Source organism: Salmo salar, chromosome 25 (genome assembly GCF_965601325.2).
Source record: "Salmo salar chromosome 25, fSalSal1, whole genome shotgun sequence".
In the NCBI taxonomy this organism is placed as follows: Eukaryota; Metazoa; Chordata; class Actinopteri; order Salmoniformes; family Salmonidae; genus Salmo; species Salmo salar.
The window spans coordinates 46,364,254-46,386,684 of record NC_138315.1 but is presented as its reverse complement, the minus strand read 5'-3'; positions in this window follow the sequence as shown (position 1 = coordinate 46,386,684).

The window sequence follows — 22,431 nt, the reverse complement described above, 5'->3', positions numbered from 1 at the left end:
CGCACCTCCATGCTAGTGCATCTGGCGGGAAACACCGGACTGAAAGGGCGCACTGGCGGTCTTGAGTGCAGGGTTGGCATCACCCCTTCCGGCTCGATGCTCCCCTTGCCCTGGCACCTGCGGGGCGCTGGTACTGGGCGAACTGGGCTGTGCGTCCGTATAGGCGAGATGGTGCGCACCTCAGCGTAACATGGCGCCCTCCACCTCGTACGCACCTCCCTGTAGTCACGGGTAGCTGGCTTACGGCTCTTCCCTGGCCTGGCCAAGCTACCCGTGTGCCCCCCCCAAAAAAAATCTTGGGGTTGCCTCCCGGGTTTCCTAGCCAACCGTGTTCGAGCGTAACTTTCCCGATGGTTCCTCTGTCCAGCTGCCTCCACTCTCCTGAGTGCCTCCACCTGTTCCCATGGGAGGCGATCCCTTCCGGCCAGGATCTCTTCCCAGGTGTAGACTCCCTTGCCGTCCAGGACGTCCTCCCATGTCCATTCCTCCCTTTTTCTCTCCTGTCGCTGCTCCTTCCTCTTCCGCTGCTTGGTCCTTGTTTGGTGGGTAATTCTGTAAGGGCTGTCTTCAGGAAAGGACCAAAATGCAGCAGAGTTAGTATTCATCCTTCAATTTAATTGGAAAGAACACTATACAAAACAAAAACAAGGAAACTGACAGCCAATAGTCCTGTCAGGTGCAACCACACTAAACAAGAAACAATTACCCACAAACCCCAGTGACAAACAACTCCTACATATGTGACTCCCAATCAGGAACAACGATTCCCAGCTGTTCCTGATCAGGAGTCACAAGACACACACCAGACTGCCACGTCCTGACCCCCAAACTACTACACCAGCTCCATCTGCTGGTCAGGACGTGACAGTACCAAACCCGTCGCACACCAAACATAACATGCACAAGCACTTACAATAAACAATTCCGGACAAGGACATGGGGGGAAACAGAGGGTTAAATACACAACATGTAATGATGGAATTGAAACCAGGTGTGTGGGAAGACAAGACAAAACAAATGGAAAATGAAAAGTAGATCGATGATGGCTAGAAGGCTGGCGACGCCAACCGCCGAACGCCGCCCGAACAAGGAGAGGCACCGACTTCGGCGGACGTCGTGACAGTCCTTTACACATTGGGTTACTATACATAACCTTAACCCATTTTATAAGAGATTCTCCAAAATTAAAATATTCCAGGCATTTATATATAAACTCCAGTCGTACTTTATCGAAAGCGTTTTCAAAGTCAGCTATGAATACCAGGCCTGGTTTCCCAGGTTTTTCATAGTGATCAATTGTTTCCAGTACTTGTCTTACATTATCTCCAATGTCTCGTTCATGTAAAAAACCTGTCTGATTAAGATAAATAATATCCAACAATGCCTTTTTAATTCTATGCGCTATACATTTTGCAAGAATTTTTGCATCACAACACTGAAGTAGTTCAAGGGGCCTCCAATTTTGTTTAAATGAACTGGATCTTTATATTTACCACCTGGGTCCTGTTTCAGAAATAATGAAATCAAACCTTCATGTTGATTGTCTGATAATCTACCATTTAAATAGGAGTGGTTAAAACATGCTAATAATGGTCATCTGAGTACATTAAAAAAAGGTTTAATATACCTCTCCTGCCTTCTACTGTCAGTGCTAGTCTCTCCTGCCTTCTACCGTTTGTGCTAGTCTCTCCTGCCATCTACTGTCAGTGCTAGTCTCTCCTGCCTTCTACTGTCAGTGCTAGTCTCTCCTGCCTTCTACTGTTTGTGCTAGTCTCTCCTGCCTTCTACTGTTTGTGCTAGTCTCTCCTGCCTTCTACTGTTTGTGCTAGTCTCTCCTGCCTTCTACTGTCAGTGCTAGTCTCTCCTGCCTTCTACTGTCAGTGCTAGTCTCTCCTGCCTTCTACTGTCAGTGCTAGTCTCTCCTGCCTTCTACTGTCAGTACTAGTCTCTCCTGCCTTCTACTGTCAGTGCTAGTCTCTCCTGCCTTCTACTGTTTGTGCTAGTCTCTCCTGCCTTCTACTGTCAGTGCTAGTCTCTCCTGCCTTCTACTGTCAGTACTAGTCTCTCCTGCCTTCTACTGTCAGTACTAGTCTCTCCTGCCTTCTACTGTTTGTGCTAATCTCTCCTGCCTTCTACTGTCAGTGCTAGTCTCTCCTGCCTTCTACTGTCAGTGCTAATCTCTCCTGCCTTCTACTGTTTGTGCTAATCTCTCCTGCCTTCTACTGTCAGTACTAGTCTCTCCTGCCTTCTACTGTTTGTGCTAATCTCTCCTGCCTTCTACTGTCAGTACTAGTCTCTCCTGCCTTCTACTGTCAGTACTAGTCTCTCCTGCCTTCTACTGTCTGTGCTAGTCTCTCCTGCCTTCTACTGTCTGTGCTAGTCTCTCCTGCCTTCTACTGTCAGTGCTAGTCTCTCCTGCCTTCTACTGTCAGTGCTAGTCTCTCCTGCCTTCTACTGTCAGTGCTAGTCTCTCCTGCCTTCTACTGTCAGTGCTAGTCTCTCCTGCCTTCTACTGTCAGTGCTAGTCTCTCCTGCCTTCTACTGTCAGTGCTAGTCTCTCCTGCCTTCTACTGTCAGTGCTAGTCTCTCTGTCCTGCTTAATGATGATTAGCCTGTATAGTTACTTATAGCCCAGTATCAGGCGACAGATTTTTACCAAAGTGCTCAATTCTTTGTCCAGTTAACATGGAAACAGCTAGGGTACGCATGGCTGATAGCGCCTCTCTGAGTGATTCAATTGCAATCGATTTCTGACAAATGTCAGGAAAACCAAGAGTCTAGTGCCATTTAATCCATGTCAGATGAAAGCTGAAGGTAACAGGAGTCTGTTATCCTTCATGTGTCACCTCAGCTGCAGACTGACAAAGTGGCGCCATGTGTTTAATTGCCGTTAACACTTCTAGTGGGAAGCTACTGCCAGATTCTCAAAGTCACTGGACAGTCAATGGGAGGGAGGCAGGAGGGAGGGTGGCGTTCAATGGGAGTGAAGCGGGAGGGAGGGCAGCGTTAAATGGGAGCGCGGAGGGAGGGAGAACTGTGTTCAATGGGAGTGAGGCAGGAGAGAGAGCAGCGTTTTATTGGGATTGAGGGAGAGCAGCGTTTAATTAGGGTTGAGGGAGAGCAGCGTTTAATTGGGTTTGTGGGAGAGCAGCGTTTAATTGGGGTTGAGGGAGAGCAGCGTTTAATTGGGGTTTCGGGAGAGCAGCGTTTAATTGGGTTTGAGGGAGAGCAGCATTTAATTGGGTTTGTGGGAGAGCAGCGTTTAATTGGGGTTGAGGGAGAGCAGCGTTTAATTGGGGTTGAGGGAGAGCAGCCATGTTTATTTGCTGGATTCAAGGAAATTAAGAGGTTTAAAGAAGTTTGAATTGTTTTACACATACCAAGGATCATTTAGCTATTTGATTTTGAATTTTGAGGTATAAAAATATCAACAACATTTTTTTTTTATAAAACATTTAATTTGGCCTTACTACTATTAGCCAATACAAACACATGAAACAACAGATAGTCCCCCATAAAATCTAAAGGAAGTTTGTTCTGATGTGTCTGTCCTATATCTGAGAGTTAAAAGAAAGCTCAGGATTGTTTTATATTTTTTTGACATTTATTTGACCCCTTATTTTTGGCACTAAACAATCTCCATATATATTGTACTTCCATCAAATGTTTTAAACTGGTGCTGGGGACATTCAGACGAGTCTTGTGAGGCTTGTGGGCGTCTTATAACAAAACAACCAACATGTAAATGCTCGCGAGAGACTCGCATTCCTACAGATATTAGTGTGTAGGAGTAAAAGTAAAGCTTCAGAAGTAAAAGGGTAAAAGCTTTTTAAAAGCACTTAAAAGTAGCAGTAATATGAAGTACTTTTCTAGGTGAATGAGTCAAACCACGAGGGTGTATAGGGATGAGTACCACTCCATTAGAGTGATGAATGTCAAAAGGTCTTAATATTTAGACCAGTCATACAGATGTGTGATTCACTTGCCATCTGTGAACACACTGCATCTACTAATTTCCCTCTATGTTGCCACTGTCTGGTTTCACATGAATTAGATGATTGTTCTTCTCGATTACCCAGATTACTTTTCAGTGAAAGACAGTCAATAAATCAAACATAGGCCTTTTCTAATTTGGGCAAAAGTCTGTCTCCCTCTCTCCTCCGCCCTCTCTCCTCCGCCCTCTCTCCTCCGCCCTCTCTCCTCCGCCCTCTCTCCTCTGTGACCCAGAAACTGATAAGTCGCTGAGGAGATGTAAATTCATTAGTGGGGCGAAGCGGGAAGAGTGTCCTCCCATATCTGCCACACCCCCTTGGAATCAGCTATTGTTTTGAGGGAGGAGAAAAGCAGACATTTAAAAATAATATGCTACATACGGTTTCATCTATAAAATGCTAAACTCATTTTATTTCTTTTGTTCACTTTACGTGTTTATTTTGTGATCCACCCCAGTAAACGTAATTTACCTGATGACGGGCGAGTTCACTCTCCTCACCACTTCTCCTCGATTACCTTTGACCTTTTCAAGAGGAGGCGAGAGACGATAGAGGAGAGAGGACGCAGGAGTTGAGCAAATCCAATTGAGAAAAGGCCTTACCCTCTAGTCAGAAAATGGCTTCACGGTAAATATCTACTTAAGACCTTTTCATTTCAGAGCCGGAGATTTCCGGCAATGCAATAATGCACAGTGTCACGACTGACCGTCTCCACTCCAAAGTCTTTAATGATGTGTTGATTGAAATACATTCACAGAATAACATGGGACATAATGTCATATCAGGTTTTTCAGAGAATATTGTTCTGACAGTTCAAGGTCACATAAATACGGACATGTCTTTTCGCCCCACCATTAAAGTGTAGTTTAAAGGGTTGTTATGCACATCCCCTTTGTCAAAATGGGAGAGGAGACAAGTTTAGACTTTAAATAGAAACAGTTTGATAGAACACATAATTTAAATTTCCATTAAAGCATGAACCTTCCGTCAACGTTAGAACAATACAAAGGCGTACTGTCTGTCTTCATAATACGCCTCCTATTTTGTATCCTGTGAGAAAAGCACCTTTTATCTTACCAGGATATAGAACAATCCTAGCCCACGAAGCAGCACATCACAAGGTCCTTCTATTTAACCTGTGCCATTCTAGTCGGGCGGCCAAGCTTTGTGTTTCACTAAATAGTGTATTGATTCACTAAACTGCGTATTGATTCAAGGCTCCAGTCTTATTCTTCTAAAATACTCCAATGTATCTGTCATAGTCAAAGCAGACACGTACACCAGAGGTGTGAGGCACCTTGGACAGAGTTTGTTGGACTACAGTACCAGTCAAAAGTTTGGACACACCTACTCATTCAAGGGTTTGTCTTTATTTTTTTTGCTATTTTCTACATTGTAGAATAATAGTGAAGACATCAAAACTCTTAAATAACACATATGGAATCATGTAGTAACCAAACATTTTTGAAACAAATCAACATATATTTTATTTGTGAGATTGCTCAACCTTTTGCCTTGATGACAGCTTTACACACTCTTGGCATTCTCTCAACCAGCTTCATCTGGAAGGCTTTTCCTATGGTCTTGAAGGAGTTCTCACATATACTGAGCACTTGTTGGCTACTTTTCCTTCACTCTGCGGTCCAACTCATCCCAAATCATCTCAATTGGGTTGAGGTCTGGTGATTGTGGAGGCCAGGTCATCTGATGCATCACTCCATCACTTTCCTTCTTGGTCAAATAGCCTTTACATAGCCTGTAGGTGTGTTGGGTCATTGTCCTGTTGAAAAACAAATGATTGTCTCACTAAGCGCAAACCAGATGGGACGGCGTATCACTGGAGAATGCTGTGGTAGCCATGCTGGTCAAGTGTGCCTTGAATTCTAAATAAATCACAGACAGTGTCACCAGCAAAGCACCCCCACAGCATCACACCTCCTCCTCCCTGCTTCATGGTAGGAACCTCACATACGGAGATAATCCATTCACCTACTCTGCGTCTCACAAAGACACGGCGGTTGGAACCAAAAATATCAAGTTTCCACCAGTCTAATGTCCATTGCTCATGTTTCTTGGCCCAAGCAAGTCTCTTCTAATTGGTGTCCTTTAGTAGTGGTTTCTTTGCAGCAATTCGACCATGAAGGCCTGGTTCACGCAGTCTCCTCTGAACATGTTGAGATATGTCTGTTACTTGAACTCTGTTAAGCATTTATTTGGGCTGCAATTTCTGAGGCTGGTAACTCTAATGAATGTATCCTCTGCAGCAGAGGTAACTCTGGGTCTTCCTTTCTTGTGGTGGTCCTCATGAGAGCCAGTTTCATCATAGCGCTTGATGGTTTTTGCGACAGCACTTGAAGAAACTTTCAAAGTTCTTTAACATTTTCCACATTGACTGATCATTTCTTAAAGTAATGATGGACTGTCGTTTCTCTTTGCTTATTTGAGCTGTGCTTGGCATAATATGGACTTGGTCTTTTACCAAATAGGGCTATCTTCTGTATGCCACCCTACCTTGCCACAACACAACTGATTGGCTCAAATGCATTAAGAAGGAAAGAAATTCCACAAATTAACTTTTAAGAAGGCACAACCTTTAAGGGATCCCTTAACGCTCGAATCCCGTTAGCGGGATAGATTTGACAACATCCGGTGAAATTGCAGAGCGCCAAATTCAAACTACAGAAATATAAATATTTAACATTCATATAAATACAAGTGTAATACATCAAAATAAAGCTTAACTTCTTGTTAATCCAGCCGCTGTGTCAGATTTCAAAAAGGCTTTACGGCGAAAGCACATCATGCGATTATCTGTGGACAGCGTCCCACATACAAAACATGAAAAACATTTTTAAACCAGGCAGGTGCGACACGAAAGTCAGAAATAGCGATATAATAAATGCCTTACCTTTGAAGATCTTCATCTTTTTGCAATCCCAAATGTCTCAGTGCCACAATGAATGGTCGTTTTGTTCGATAAATTCCTTCTTTATATCCCCAAAATGTCAATTTATTTGGTGCGTTTGATTCAGAAATACACCAGTTCCAACTTGCCCAACATGACTACAAAGTATCTAATAAGTTACCTGTAAACTTGGTCCAAACATTTCAAACAACGTTTCTAATCCAACCTTAGGTACCCTAAAATGTAAATAATCGATAAAATTTAAGACGGAATAAACTATTTCCAATACCGGAGAAAAATAACGAGGAGGGCGCTCCTGTTCATGCGCACCAAAATACTTGAGTTTATCTGAGTGACACATGGAAAGAATAGGACTACTTCTTCATTTCTCAAAAGAAAAACATCGAACAATTTCTAAAGACTGTTGACATCTAGTGGAAGCCATAGGAACTGCAATCTGGGCCCTAATAAATCAGGTTTCCCATAGAAAAGCATTGGGAAAACACAATGACCTCAAAATAAATTTTCCCTGGATGGATTGTGCTCGGGGTTTTGCCTGCCAAATCAGTTCTGTTATACTCATAGACATTATTTTAACAGTTTTAGAAACATTAGAGTGTTTTCTATCCAATACTACCATGCATATGCATATCCTAGCTTCTGGACCTGAGTAACAGGCAGTTTACTTTGGGCATGCTTTTCATCCGGGCATGAAAATACTGCCCCCTAGCCCAAAGAGGTTTTAAGAAGTTAATTGAAATGCATTCCAGGTGACTACCTCATGAAGCTGGTTGAGAGAATGCCAAGAGTGTATAAAGCTGTCATCAAGGCAAAGGGTGGCTATTTGAAGAATCTCAAATATAAAATACTTTTCGTTTTGTTTTGGTTACTACATTTTTTCATAGTTTTGATGTCTTCACTATCATTCTACAATGTAGAAAATAGTAAAAATAAGGAAAAATTAGTAGGTGTGTCCACATTTTTCACTGGTACTCTACAACAGGGATGGGCAACTTTGATGGGGGGTGTGGCCCACAAAAAAATCTGAACTCATCATGAGGGGCTGCATTTGCTTGCTGGTCTGTGTTCCCACATCCATACCTAAATGACCGACTGTCAGGGATTGACATAACAAGAGGAAAACTGCTCATGCACAACCAAATGTCTAAATTGCACCTTGTGTATTCTACTAATCTAACTCACAACAGTAAGTAAAGACCCCGACTCAGTTCCCCCCCCAAAAAATAATAATACTTTGGGGGGGGGGGGGGATTCGAGCCCGAGGGCCTTCAAAAGGGAGTCCCACCCGGTGCCCATCCCTGGCACACATGCTGAGATAGAAAATAGGTTAAAGATCAGTCCTACTGTACTGTACTTTCAGAAGTTGACCCACTTTGTCTCTACAGTAGGAAGGCAGAGAAGATGTACTGAGGAGGACTGACTCTCTAGTCATGTACTGAAGAGGACTGTTTGGTTTACAGGTCTGCTTCTTATGTACAGTGCTGTGTATGTTTTTTTGTGTGTATTTTGCTACAAAATTAACTGCCCCTAAGGGATAATAAAGACTAGTATAATTTACTCTGCTCAACTACTCTACTCTACACAGGGTTGGGTAGGTTAAAGTTTCTAGTTACCTTCCCAAAAATGTAATCAGTAACTCTACTCCACTACTCTATTCTACTACTCTACTCTACTCTATTCTACTACTCTACTCTATTCTACTACTCTACTCTATTCTACTACTCTACTCTACTCTATTCTACTACTCTACTCTATTCTACTCCACTACTCTATTCTACTACTCTACTCTATTCTACTACTCTACTCTATTCTACTCCACTACTCTATTCTACTACTCTACTCTACTCTATTCTACTACTCTACTCTATTCTATTCTACTCCACTACTCTACTCCACTACTCTATTCTACTACTCTATTCTACTACTCTATTATACTACTCTACTCTATTCTACTACTCTACTCTATTCTACTACTCTATTATACTACTCTACTCTATTCTACTACTCTATTCTACTACTCTATTCTACTACTCTATTATACTACTCTACTCTATTCTACTACTCTACTCTACTCCACTACTCTATTCTACTACTCTACTCTACTCTATTCTACTACTCTACTCTATTCTACTACTCTACTCTATTCTACTACTGTACTCTATTCTACTCCACTACTCTATTCTACTACTCTACTCTACTCTATTCTACTACTCTACTCTATTCTACTCCACTACTCTACTCCACTACTCTATTCTACTACTCTATTCTACTACTCTATTATACTACTCTACTCTATTCTACTACTCTACTCTATTCTACTCCACTACTCTACTCCACTACTCTATTCTACTACTCTATTCTACTACTCTATTCTACTACTCTACTCTACTCTACTCTATTCTACTACTCTACTCTACTCTATTATACTACTCTACTCTATTCTACTACTCTACTCTACTACTCTATTCTACTACTCTACTCTACTCTATTCTACTACTCTACTCTATTCTACTACTGTACTCTATTCTACTCCACTACTCTATTCTACTACTCTACTCTACTCTATTCTACTACTCTACTCTATTCTACTCCACTACTCTACTCCACTACTCTATTCTACTACTCTATTCTACTACTCTATTATACTACTCTACTCTATTCTACTACTCTACTCTATTCTACTCCACTACTCTACTCCACTACTCTATTCTACTACTCTATTCTACTACTCTATTCTACTACTCTACTCTACTCTACTCTATTCTACTACTCTACTCTACTCTATTATACTACTCTACTCTATTCTACTACTCTACTATACTACTCTATTCTACTACTCTACTCTACTCTACTCTATTCTACTACTCTACTCTACTCTACTCTATTCTACTACTCTACTCTATTCTACTACTCTATTCTACTCTGCTCTACTCCACTACTCTATTCTACTACTCTACTCTACTCTACTCTACTCTACTCTACTCTACTCTACTCTACTCTACTATTCTTTATACTACTATATTACTCTACTACTCTACTACTCTACTACTATATTACTCTATTACTCTACTACTCTACTCTCACTCTATTACTCTACTCACTCTCACTCACTCTCACTCACTCTCACTCTCACCTCCTACTACTCTACTTCCACTGCTACTACTCTATTACTCTACTACTCTACCTACTCTACCTCACACTCACACTCACTCCTACTCTACTCTACCACTCTACTACTCTACTACTATACTACTCTATTACTCTACTACTCTACTACTCTACTACTATATTACACTACTACCCTTCTACTATACTACTCTATTATGCTACTACTCTACTACTATACTACTCTACTACCATACTATTATACTGCTCTACTACTATACTACTATATTACTCTACTACTCTACTACTATACTGCCATATTACTCTACTACTATACTACTCTACTACTATACTACTCTATTACTCTATTACTAAACTACTCTACTACTCTACTGCTCTACCACTATACCACTCTACTACTATACTACTATACTGCTATATTACTCTATCACTCTACTACTCTACTGCTCTACTACCCTACTACTCTACTACTCTACTACTACTACTACTATATTACTCTACCACTATTACTCTATTACTCTACTACTATACTACTCTATTACTCTACTACTCTATAACTGTACTACTATACCACTCTAGTGCTATACTACTCTACCACTATACTACTATATTACTCTGCTGCTATACTACTATACTACTATGCTGCTATACTGCTCTACTACTCTACTACTCTACAACTATACTACTATATTACTCTACTACTCTACCACTCTACTACTATACTACTATATTGCTCTACTACTATACTACTCTACTACTCTACTACTCTACTACTGTACTACTCTACTACTATACTGCTCTACTACTATACTACTCTACTACTATTCTACTATACTACTCTACTATTATATTCTTCTATTACTCTACTACTCTCCTACAATATTCCTCTATTACTCTACTTCTATATTACTCTACTACTCTACTACTCTACAACTATACTACTCTAGTACTATACTAGTTTACTACTCTACTACTCCCCTACTCTACTACTCTACTGCTTTACCACTCGAATACTCAACTACTATACTACTATACTACTATATTACTCTACTACTATATTCCTATCTTACTCTACTACTCTACTACTCTATTCCTCTACTACTCTATGACTCTACTACTCTACTACACTGTTACTCTACTGCTCTACTACTCTATTACTCTACTACTATATTACTATACTACTATACTACTCTACTACTATACTACTATATTACTCTACTACTCTACTACTGTATTACTCTACTACTATATTACTCTACTACTCTATTTCTCTACTACTCTACTACTCTATTACTCTACTACTCTATTACTCTACTACTCTACTACTCTATTACTCTACTACTCTATTACTCTACTACTCTACTACTCTATTACTCTACTACTCTATTACTCTACTACTCTATTACTCTACTACTCTACTAATCTATTACTCTACTACTCTATTACTCTACTACTCCACTACTCTATTACTCCCCTACTCTACTACTCTATTACTCTACTACTCTACTACTCTACTACGCTACTACTCTATTACTCTACTACTCTATTACTCTACTACTCTACTACTCTATTACTCTAGTACTCTATTACTCTACTACTCTACTACTCTATTACCCTACTACTCTATTACTCTACTACTCTACTACTCTATTACTCTACTACTCTATTACTCTACTACTCTATTACTCTATTACTCTACTACTCTATTACTCTACTACTCTATTACTCTACTACTCTACTACTCTATTACTCCACTACTCTATTACTCTACTACTCTATTACTCTACTACTCTACTACTCTACTACTCTATTACTCTACTACTCTACTACTCTATTACTCTACTACTCTATTACTCTACTACTCTACTACTCTATTACTCTACTACTCTATTCCTCTACTACTCTATTACTCCATGTGACATCCGCGAACAATTGAGGGACGGTTACTGATTTCAGTAAGCCAATTTAAATGAATCTGTGTAAAAATGTACAATAAATGATAACAAAAAGTAATTAAGGTGAGTAACATCAAAAGGTACCCATAGTCCTATAGAGAGAAGGCTATTCAGTAGTTTTATGAAAAGGCTAGTACGAGGGTGTAACGGTACCATGGAAAGCCTGACTGACAGCTGTCTGTAGGCATTTAGAAGAACTGTGTACATGGTCTGCAGCCACTGCAAATAACACAAGGTGTTTTTAAATACGGGGTCTTATTTATATGTATAGCAGTATACATATGGTGCATACCAATCATTGAAGATGTACATTGGGTAATGGGGGAGATTACCGAGTGTGTTTGTGAATAGTAATAAGTAAATGAGGATGTGAATGTTGTGTGATTGTGAGATATGACATATTAAGCTGTAACACAAATGATCGAAATTTGGATAATAAATGGATTGAAAATAGTACTATTAAGATTGAAATTTGGATTTTAAAATTGAAATTTACAGTTGAAGTCGGAAGTTTACATACACCTTAGCCAAATACATTTAAACTCAGTTTTTCACAATTCCTGACATTTAATCCTAGTAAAAAATCCTTGTCTTAGGTCAGTTAGGATCACCACTTTATTTTAAGAACGTGAAATGTCAGAATAATAGTGGAGATTTCAGCTTTTATTTCTTTCATCACATTCCCAGTGGGTCAGAAGTTTACATACACTCAATTAGTATTTGGTAGCATTGCCTTTAAATTGTTTAACTTGGGTCAAACATTTTGGGTAGCCTTCCACAAGTTTCGCACAATACGTTGGGTGAATTTTGGCCCATTACTTCTGACAGAGCTGGTGTAACTGAGTCAGGTTTGTAGGCCTCCTTGCTCGCACACGCTTTTTCAGTTCTGCGCACAAATTTTCTATAGGATTGAGGTCAGGGCTTGCGATGACCACTCCAATACCTTGACTTTGTTGTCCTTAAGCCATTTTTCCATAACTTTGGAAGTATGCTTGGGTCATTGTCCATTTGGAAGACCCATTTGCGACCAAGCTTTAACTTCCTGACTGATGTCTTGAGATGTTGCTTCAATATATCCACATAATTTTCCTACCTCATGATGCCATCTATTTTGTGAAGTGCACCAGTCCCTCCTGCAGCAAAGCACCCCCATAACATGATGCTGCCACCCCTGCGCTTCACGGTTGGGATGGTGTTCTTTGGCTTGCAAGCCTCCCCCTTTTTCCTCCAAACATAACAATGGTCATTATGGCCAAACAGTTCTATTTTTGTTACATCAGACCAGAGGACATTTCTCCAAAAAGTACCATCTTTGTCCCCGTGTGCAGTTGCAAACCGTTGTCTGGGTTTTTATGGCGGTTTGGAACAGTGGCTTCTTCCTTGCTGAGCGGCCTTTCAGGTTATGTCGATATAGGACTCGTTTTACTGTGGATATAGATACTTTTGTACCTTCACAAGGTCCTTTGCTGTTGTTCTGGGATTGATTTGCACTTTTCGCACCAAAGTACGTTCATCTCTAGGAGACAGAATGCGTCTCCTTCCTGAGCAGTATGAAGGCTGCGTGGTCCCATGGTGTTTATACTTGCATACTATTGTTTGTACAGATGAACGTAGTACCTTCAGGCATTTGGAAATTGCTCTTGGCTGATTTCTTGACTGATTTCTTTTGATTTTCCCATGATGTCAAGCAAAGAGGCACTGAGTTTGAAGGTAGCCCTTGAAATACATCCACAGGTACACCTTCAATTGACTCAAATTAGGTCAATTAGCCTATCAGACGCTTCTAAAGCCGTGACATCATTTTCTGGAATTTTCCAAACTGTTGAAAGGCACTGTCAACTTAGTGTATGTAAACTTCTGACCCACTGGAATAGTGATACAATGAATTATATATAAAATAATCTGTCTGTAAACAATTATTGGAAAATGTACTTGTGTCATGCACAAAGTAGATGTCCTTACCGACTTGCCAAAACTATAGTTTGTTAACAAGAAATTTGTGGAGTGGTTAAAAAACAAGTTTTAATGACTCCAACCTAAGTGTATGTAAACTTCCGACTTCAACTGTAGCTGAATTACTGAGTGAATGGGAGATGTCAGGGGACTAGCTCCGGTGTTCAAGAGGATTACTGAGTCGAATACCACATCCAGTTCTGTGAGCTGAGTTTTCAGATCTGTAACGTTATCTAGGAGGTTCTGTCCACCACCGCCCATCGATCTACAGGTAGTGAGCTCTGACAGGAGAAGCCATTGAAAAGTTTGAGAGGGTAACAGTTGAGATGGGTAAGGGCTGTAACAATGTATCAATAGTTTATCGATGCCCCTGGACACTGAAATTTCCTTAAGAACACGATATGTGTACCTCTCGGGCTGCTGAGCTGTGGTCGTTGCTGCGATGTGGACATGAATAACTATTTATAACGTTATATAGGGATTCTGTATGGAGATATGAAAGAACAGAGTATTATTCCCAAATATGCTATTAAATAGAACTAGTGTAAATATCTAAAGCCTTGTATGAATAGAACACTAGTCTAAAGGAAGAATTTTGTATAATGGGTTACTAGAGATAAAGTAACATAATATTGAGTATAATGGGTTCTTATGATGATCTGATAAGGTAACAATAGAAAACTATAATAATATCAAACTTGCACACTCACACGTAGACGTACGAAAGTCGTGTAAAAACTATTCTGAGGAATGTTCCGAGTGGTCCCTTTATGGATCATTTGAGAAAGATAAGGCTAAGGCATTGTACGGGACTTGACTTACCCCTAACCAATAAAACTATAAACGCTTATGAGATGTCTTCCACCCTGGTAATAGATTTTGAAATAAACCCCATACCCCTGCTAAATTGAACCAGTGATTTTTTCTATTCACCTACTCAACCGTTTAACTTGCTAGGTAGAGACATTTTATGGACAGAGCATAACATCTACAGGGGACTGATAGACAGTGACACTCTCCAGTCAGGAGCCTCCAGTGACGCTCCTCAGCCCGGAGCCTCCAGCGACGCTCCTCATCCCGGAGCATACCATCTACAGGGGACTGATAGACAGTGTCATCACGGTGATACATAATGACCCCCCCAAAGCATTACAAATTTATCTTAAAATAACAGACATTTAATAAATATTGAAGCAGAAAGTGAATATCCAACAGAGTAATAAAAAATATAGAGTATCTTTTTGAAGGTATACTAAAATGAAAACAATGCCTTCCAATATGGAGAAATGTATTATGTTTGTTTTGTTTTGTTTTAAACCTTACAATAGGGGGGAAAAGCAAAATGTTGTTTGAGAGTGATGCTCATAATGCAGTATTTTAGTAATTTGAAGATTGAGCAATGGGACTGATATTAAATTAGAGGCCGCTCACCCTTCAAGGCCTGGTGCACTGCTTTTGTGTTTAAGTCATCTGTTGTTTGTGATAGATAAGCTTCCTGTGGAACAATAGATAGCCGCCAGTACACACTGAACTCAAAAAGGCTGCAAGAGACACAGTGGAGAAATTTGGGACAGAGGTATGAATAATTGAATAAGACACGTTTTTGACAATTTATTACTCAATTCTATAGTTTGTGTAGCACCAGGGATTTAAGTAAGAAGGTAATGTCATCTAAAACAATAATCTGTTTCTGTTACATCGAACTGTGTCCAGAATTGAAGTAGATCCAAGTAAATGTTTTTAGTACAGAATATTGAGCTGATAAGCCAGTACCAACGTTTTGAAGGTCCTAGCAGATTTGTTAATTAACAGGTTTTATATTTCAACTAAGTTCATGTCCCAGGGACAGGTTGTACAGAATTGTATGTCAATGCAACAGGTCAAAATGACATTGATTACAAGAGAGGGACTCTGGGATTGTTTACTTTAGAAAGTGCCTAAATTCAGCTTTACGGGACACTGTATCATCTTAAAGGTACCCGGATCCAGCTGTTAAGGGAGCTCCCAAATTAAGTAAGACCTGGCCATTTAGTTTGTTTTTACCCTAAGATTTTTACTATATACACACAACAGCACCCACACACAACCCACCTTTTAATGAATATTTGTTAGTGGTTAATACTCTGTTTGCTTTATTGTGTGGGGTCATTTTATTTTGGTTTTAGGATGCTGTACAAAAATGACCTTTTCTGAAGTTTCTCTTGTCAGAGTTTTGGGTGCACACATGTACATTCTCTTGATTAGAAGAAATGGACTGAAAAACCAAATGTAAACCTGATACACAAAATGTCTGAAATGTTTGAAATATCTTTAAATAATGTCTGAGGTACAGGAAAATAAACACTCACTTAATAGGGCTGACTGACCTCTGACCACTGTTCTGACTTCCTGGTAAGGCCTGATCACACTCACTAGACAGACTGGAGACATTGGGTGAGATTTAAATGGGCTAAACACTAATAATTAGAACAGGTTAATAATTTATCATTAGTCCCATGTGTGATTCGCACCACGAGAAGGATAGAGAGAGAGCGCTGACCATGAATGAGGGACACCTGTCTCTAGTCTCATTTAGCATTACCTTATGGGATACAATTATTTCCTTATGGAGTTAACAAGTTATAATTCTAATTTGATTTGTTATTCTAATTTGTTTATTTTTGATTTAACAGGCAGTGTTGCTGTTTTTTGTATGCATGAATCACGATGTGAGTCATGTGTCCAAAGGGGGAATTACCAGTCCTCTGGGGCCCTTTGGTAAATATGCAAAATGGCGATCAGTATGGTCCTTCACTAATTCTACTGTGAGACCTGAGTCAGAGCCATCAACCTGTACACAGCATCCAGTCGAAGCTATCAACTGCCTTTTCTCTCATGCCTTTTCTCTCAGGAGTGTGACATGAGTCCACGTGGTGTGAGCATGGAGAGAGATCCCATCCGAACTTGCTGGTGTACAGGTAGGAAAATGGACAAGACATAATGGACTGTAAAGGACAGTGGTGGTTCAGGTGAGAGACATTATCTACGGCCATCCACTTTGAACATGTGCCATTGGGAGGACAAACTGAAACACTATCTGAAGAAGAACATGAAGAAACGCCAGAAGGATGAGTGCCGGGATAGAGGGGGGTTGTTAACCGTGCCCATAATTGATTTAGGCTTATCCAAAAGGGTTTATTTGGGGTATCAGGTTGATTGTGGAGGTCTGCACACTTCAACATTTATAGTGATTTAGACTAAGATTGAATTGAGATACCAATCTGTCAATACCACAAGTATTGAGAATAGTTAATAGTAGAAATATAAGATGAATATACTGTATGTCAACGTAAATGCACATTCTGCCAGTGTCGGTGTGTGCTAAGTTCAGGGTCTTAAATTGAAGTGATAGAACCAACTTGAAGCACTAAGGACTGTCATTCTAAATTTGGGTTGGATAATTTATGAATAGTTCTAATTATGATTTGGAAAGGCGAGGCTTCTAGAGACAGAGCTATGCCCCTAAATTGTGAGGAGAGCCACTAGATTGCAGCTTGTGCTAACCTTGCCCCAATCTCATTCTTATCAAGGTTGGTATGAAACTTTTATATCATGTGTTCTCACTCTTCCCTGTGAAAGTCAATATGCATGTGCCCTAGATCAAATTCAGGAGATCTCTAGAGACGTAGAGAAAATTGGCAATGCTAAAATAATTGTGTAAATTGGCTCTGCAAAACAGAGAGACTCTTGACTATCTTTTGGCAGGTCAAGGGTGCAATCATTGGCGATGAATATTGACAGATTGATATAGAAGTTAAACAATGCTTACCTTAAAATGTAATCATTATTATCACACAAGTCATAAAAGGATGGAATGTGAAGGAAATTGTACTTAATTTTACTTACTTGACTTTGGTGTCATAAACAATCCTTGGTTCCTGCCTGTGTCTGGTAAAGATATGACCTCCTTAGACTATTTGGCAGAGGAGACGGAGCCAGATACATGCCGGAACCAACCATATGAACTATGCCTATGTAACGTGTCTGTAAGCAGTATATAAGGGAACTAATGGGACTGCCCCGTTAGAGCTCACTTCAGACCGGTACTTTATACATCTAAGTTTGACTGTGACCTCTCCAACTTGCTGACAATAAACAATGATTAATTTATTATTGACTTTGAGTGTCCCTACTACTCTACAACTCTACTCTACTCTTCTCTACAGAGGACAGTAGTAAGAGAGACATTGATGTTTTAACCAATAAAGGAGACAATCAGAAGTTCCGCTGAAACTTCCTTGATTCTCTATCCTGTCTTGATCTGTAACTCTTCACTGTTGATTGACAGGTTGGAGCTGCATTACAACCCTTCACTGTTGATTAACAGGTTGGAGCTGCATTACAAAGCTTCACTGTTGATTGACAGGTTGGAGCTGCATTACAAAGCTTCACTGTTGATTGACAGGTTGGAGCTGCATTACATTACAACTCTTCACTGTTGATTGACAGGTTGGAGCTCTATTACAACTCTTCCCAGAGAGAAAATCCATCAGTAACACAATTCTAACAAGCACTTAAGAAAGGATGACTGTAGACTCCAGTGTTTTTTTCTCTCCATCTCTCTCTTGCGTTCGACAAGGTCTATAAAACGGGTGTGAATTCCCAGGGGTGAGGCTGAAAACTACATGCAGTCAACAGTGTCATGATCTTCTAAGAGAAAAAGACTGCACCACTGGTAGGTCTTTTCTCTTGACTTTCAGTGCATAAAACACAGTGTGGATAAATACTCTCTCTCTCTGCCCTAGTGAAATTCTGAGGGTTTGCAAAAGTCTTGGAAACACTGTAAAAAAAAAAGGGAAAAAAAGACACTAAGTCTTTACAATAATGTATTTTTTCTTGTCCTGTCATATCAGCTGAAAGTTTTCTTACTTCAACACTTTGATCATTCTTAAAATTCTTCCATTTACACACCTAATTTCCATATCTTCGTCAGCAAAAAAAGTAGACACGTCGAATGGAGGATTGGGAAATAAAGCTCTTTGGGCTGACTAATGGGGACTGGTGTTTTTAACTTGAAGGGAAGGTACTCTCTCAATATTGTTTATGACATGCTGTCAGGGTTTTTCCCCACCAACAGCTTTCAACCAGGTGGAAGCCGTTCCCACAGTATTTGGTGGAGGTAAAGACAAACTCTTATCGCCTATGTGTTATTGAATTAAAAGCGTATGTGCTCAGGGTAAGCATGTCAACTGAATGGTCGTATTTCATCGGAATAAATAATTGGTGTAAAATGGTGAAGAATGGGGGGTAGTACATTGATCGCTGTCATTGTCTGTAATTCCTATTAATTCTGACTGTAATCATTGTGAAAGACAAGTCATGTTCATCCGTCCCACAGTGTGTGCTATGCCTGTCCATAATCTGCATTCAGCGGTCCTCAACACCACTTATTTTGTTTTATGTCAAGTCCTTGTCACACCGTGTTAATTAAAGGAGTGTTTTCTTCAAAGAACATATTTTGCATAATTTGCCGCTGACTTGGGAGTTTAACCTTTAGCCATTTGTTGAGAGTAAGGGATATCTTGAAGGATCTCAGGGGTAAATGTAATGAAATTGCCTGAGTACTTTCAGATTGACATTCTGCTGTCAACTGTTTTTGCTTTCAAGTGGTTTAAAATTCTGGGGAATAAAGTAGAGGGCGAGTGATGTGATGTTAGTTCCTGGCATTTCAATGGGAATTTGTTGCGGTGACCCACGCAATTTCCCCCTCAAAGAATATTTCAATTTATGCAGATGAGCTCATCAGAGCTGCCTGCTGAGCAGCAACATCTCGGTCTGGAATTGTGTCAATATTAGCAAAGGAAACAAATGCAAATCAAAATCAAACTAAATATGTTTTCCCCCTGAGGGGGTAACATGACAGGATCCTGTTAACCAGGAAACCAGCACTGTGGCGTTCCCGTTGAGATGACACACAGAAGTCACACGTCTTCAGAGAAGAGACAGCGGAAAATAGAAACACCAATTCGTGGGGATCATTTGGCTATTGTGAAACACAGCCTATTTTAGAGGCTGCTGACGCGTACGGTGATCTAACTAGAAATCAATGTGTCATAATTTAAAACAAAACATTGAGTGAATAGCCAGTAGAGGAGCAGTCGAGTAGCCTACCGTATGAGAGCCAGATGAGCTGCAAGGGATTCTGACTTTGAACTTCAGCATGAAAATAGCTTGCTATTCACTCGCTATTTGTTTGAGATTGATTAAGGTGTGGAGGAGGTGTGTCTACAGATTGAATGAATTAAGGTGGAGGAAGTGTGTCTACAGATCGAATAAATTAAGGTGGAGGAGAAGTGTCTACAGATCAAATAAATTAAGGTGTGGCGGAAGTGTGTCAACAGATCGAATGAATTAAGGTGGAGGAGACCTGTGTCTACAAATCAAATAAATTAAGGTGGAGGAAGTGTGTCTACAGATTGAATAAATTAAGGTGGAGGAGGAGTGTCTACAGATCGAATACATTAAGGTGGAGGTGTGTCTCCAGATCAAATAAATTAAGGTGTGGAGGAGGTGTGTCTACAGATCGAATAAATTAAGGTGGAGGAGGTGTGTCTACAGATCGAAAAAATTAAGGTGGAGGAGGTGTGTCTCCAGATCGAATAAATTAAGGTGGAGGAGGTATGTCTACAGATCGAATAAATTAAGGTGGAGGAGGTGTGTCTACAGATTGAATAAATTAAGGTGGAGGAGGTGTGTCTCCAGAGCGAATAAATGAAGGTGTGGCGGAGGTGTGTCTACAGATAGAATAAATGAAGGTGTGGCGGAGGTGTGTCTACACATAGAATAAATTAAGGTGTGGCGGAGGTGTGTCTACAGATATGTCGTATTCTGACTTTGACTTAATTCCCTAATAATTCCCTACTAATTCCACCACCTTTACATGAGAAGAAACCATGAATAAGGTCCAGCGAACCTCATTTGCTTCCTCTGTAAAACGCTGTCACGGCCGTGTGGTCGTTGTTGAGAATCATTATTTACAGTTGATAATATATATATATATATATATATATATATATATATATATATATAAAAAAGACACACAGGCTAATGAAATCATTATGGAGCGGAACGCATACCAAGCCATAACAGTTTGAAGCCAATGCATGGCGCAATACTTGGCCGTGTCATCACGCAGTTCCATGGTTAGTGCAGGCAAATTGCAGCTGTTCTGAGGGCAAAAGTGGGGAGTGCAACTCAATATTAGGAAGGCGTTCCAAATGTTTTGGGCTGCCATATCATTGCTGTTGTCCATCAATTTTACCTGAAGTACTTACCTCTGCTGCAGATTTTAGTACACTATGGCGTTTTTCTTATACCTTTTGAGATTCTCTTGACAAACTGTTTCTATACTTCTCAGGGTGGTTCTTCTCAGGGTGGTTCTTCTCAGGGTGGTTCTCCTCAGGGTGATTCTCCTCAGGGTGGTTCTTCTCAGAGTTGTTCTTCTCAGGGTGGTTCTCCTCAGGGTGGTTCTTCTCAGGGTGGTTCTTCTCAGGGTGGTTCTCCTCAGGGTGATTCTCCTCAGGGTGGTTCTTCTCAGAGTTGTTCTTCTCAGGGTGGTTCTCCTCAGGGTGGTTCTTCTCAGGGTGGTTCTTCTCAGGGTGGTTCTCCTCAGGGTGATTCTCCTCAGGGTGGTTCTCCTCAGGGTGGTTCTCCTCAGGGTGGTTCTTCTCAGGGTGGTTCTTCTCAGGGTGGTTCTCCTCAGGGTGATTCTCCTCAGGGTGGTTCTCCTCAGGGTGATTCTCCTCAGGGTGATTCTCCTCAGGGTGATTCTCCTCAGGGTGGTTCTTCTCAGGGTGGTTCTTCTCAGGGTGGTTCTTCTCAGGGTGGTTTTCCTCAGGGTGGTTCTACTCAGGGTGGTTCTCCTCAGGGTGGTGCAGAGGTAGAGGAACATTGATTCAGCTGGCCTTAAATTCAGGCACGCCAGTGCTACTACATGAACAAATGTCCTTGTACCATACATACATTGGAGACTTGTTTAAAGTAACTGACCATTGTTTCAAGATTTCTATGGAATATGACCTATAATTACTTACAGTACAATATGAGTGAAATAGTATTCCTTAAAAAAAAAATAGGTAATTAGGTATGCTAAAAAGCATATTTTCTGTGTTGGAATGGTGTGGGCGTATCCCAACAACAGAATGTTGTGGGTGTATACTCATTAAGAATATTCACGCAAGTAGACCGCTGATTGAACAGCTCATCCTCCTCTAGACTGCTGGTTGGCCAGCTTATCCTCCTCAGGGAGATAACATCATGTTCTATGAGAAAATAGCAAGCATTTTTTAAACGGTCTGTTTGAAATACAACTTTAAGGTGGGGGGGTTTTAAGTGTTTTTTTCTCCAATTGATGCTTTTGCCACAAATACGAGTATAGGAGGAGTCAACAACATTATTTGGAGTTAACAGGATATGAACTTTTAAAAGTGAGATTTTCATT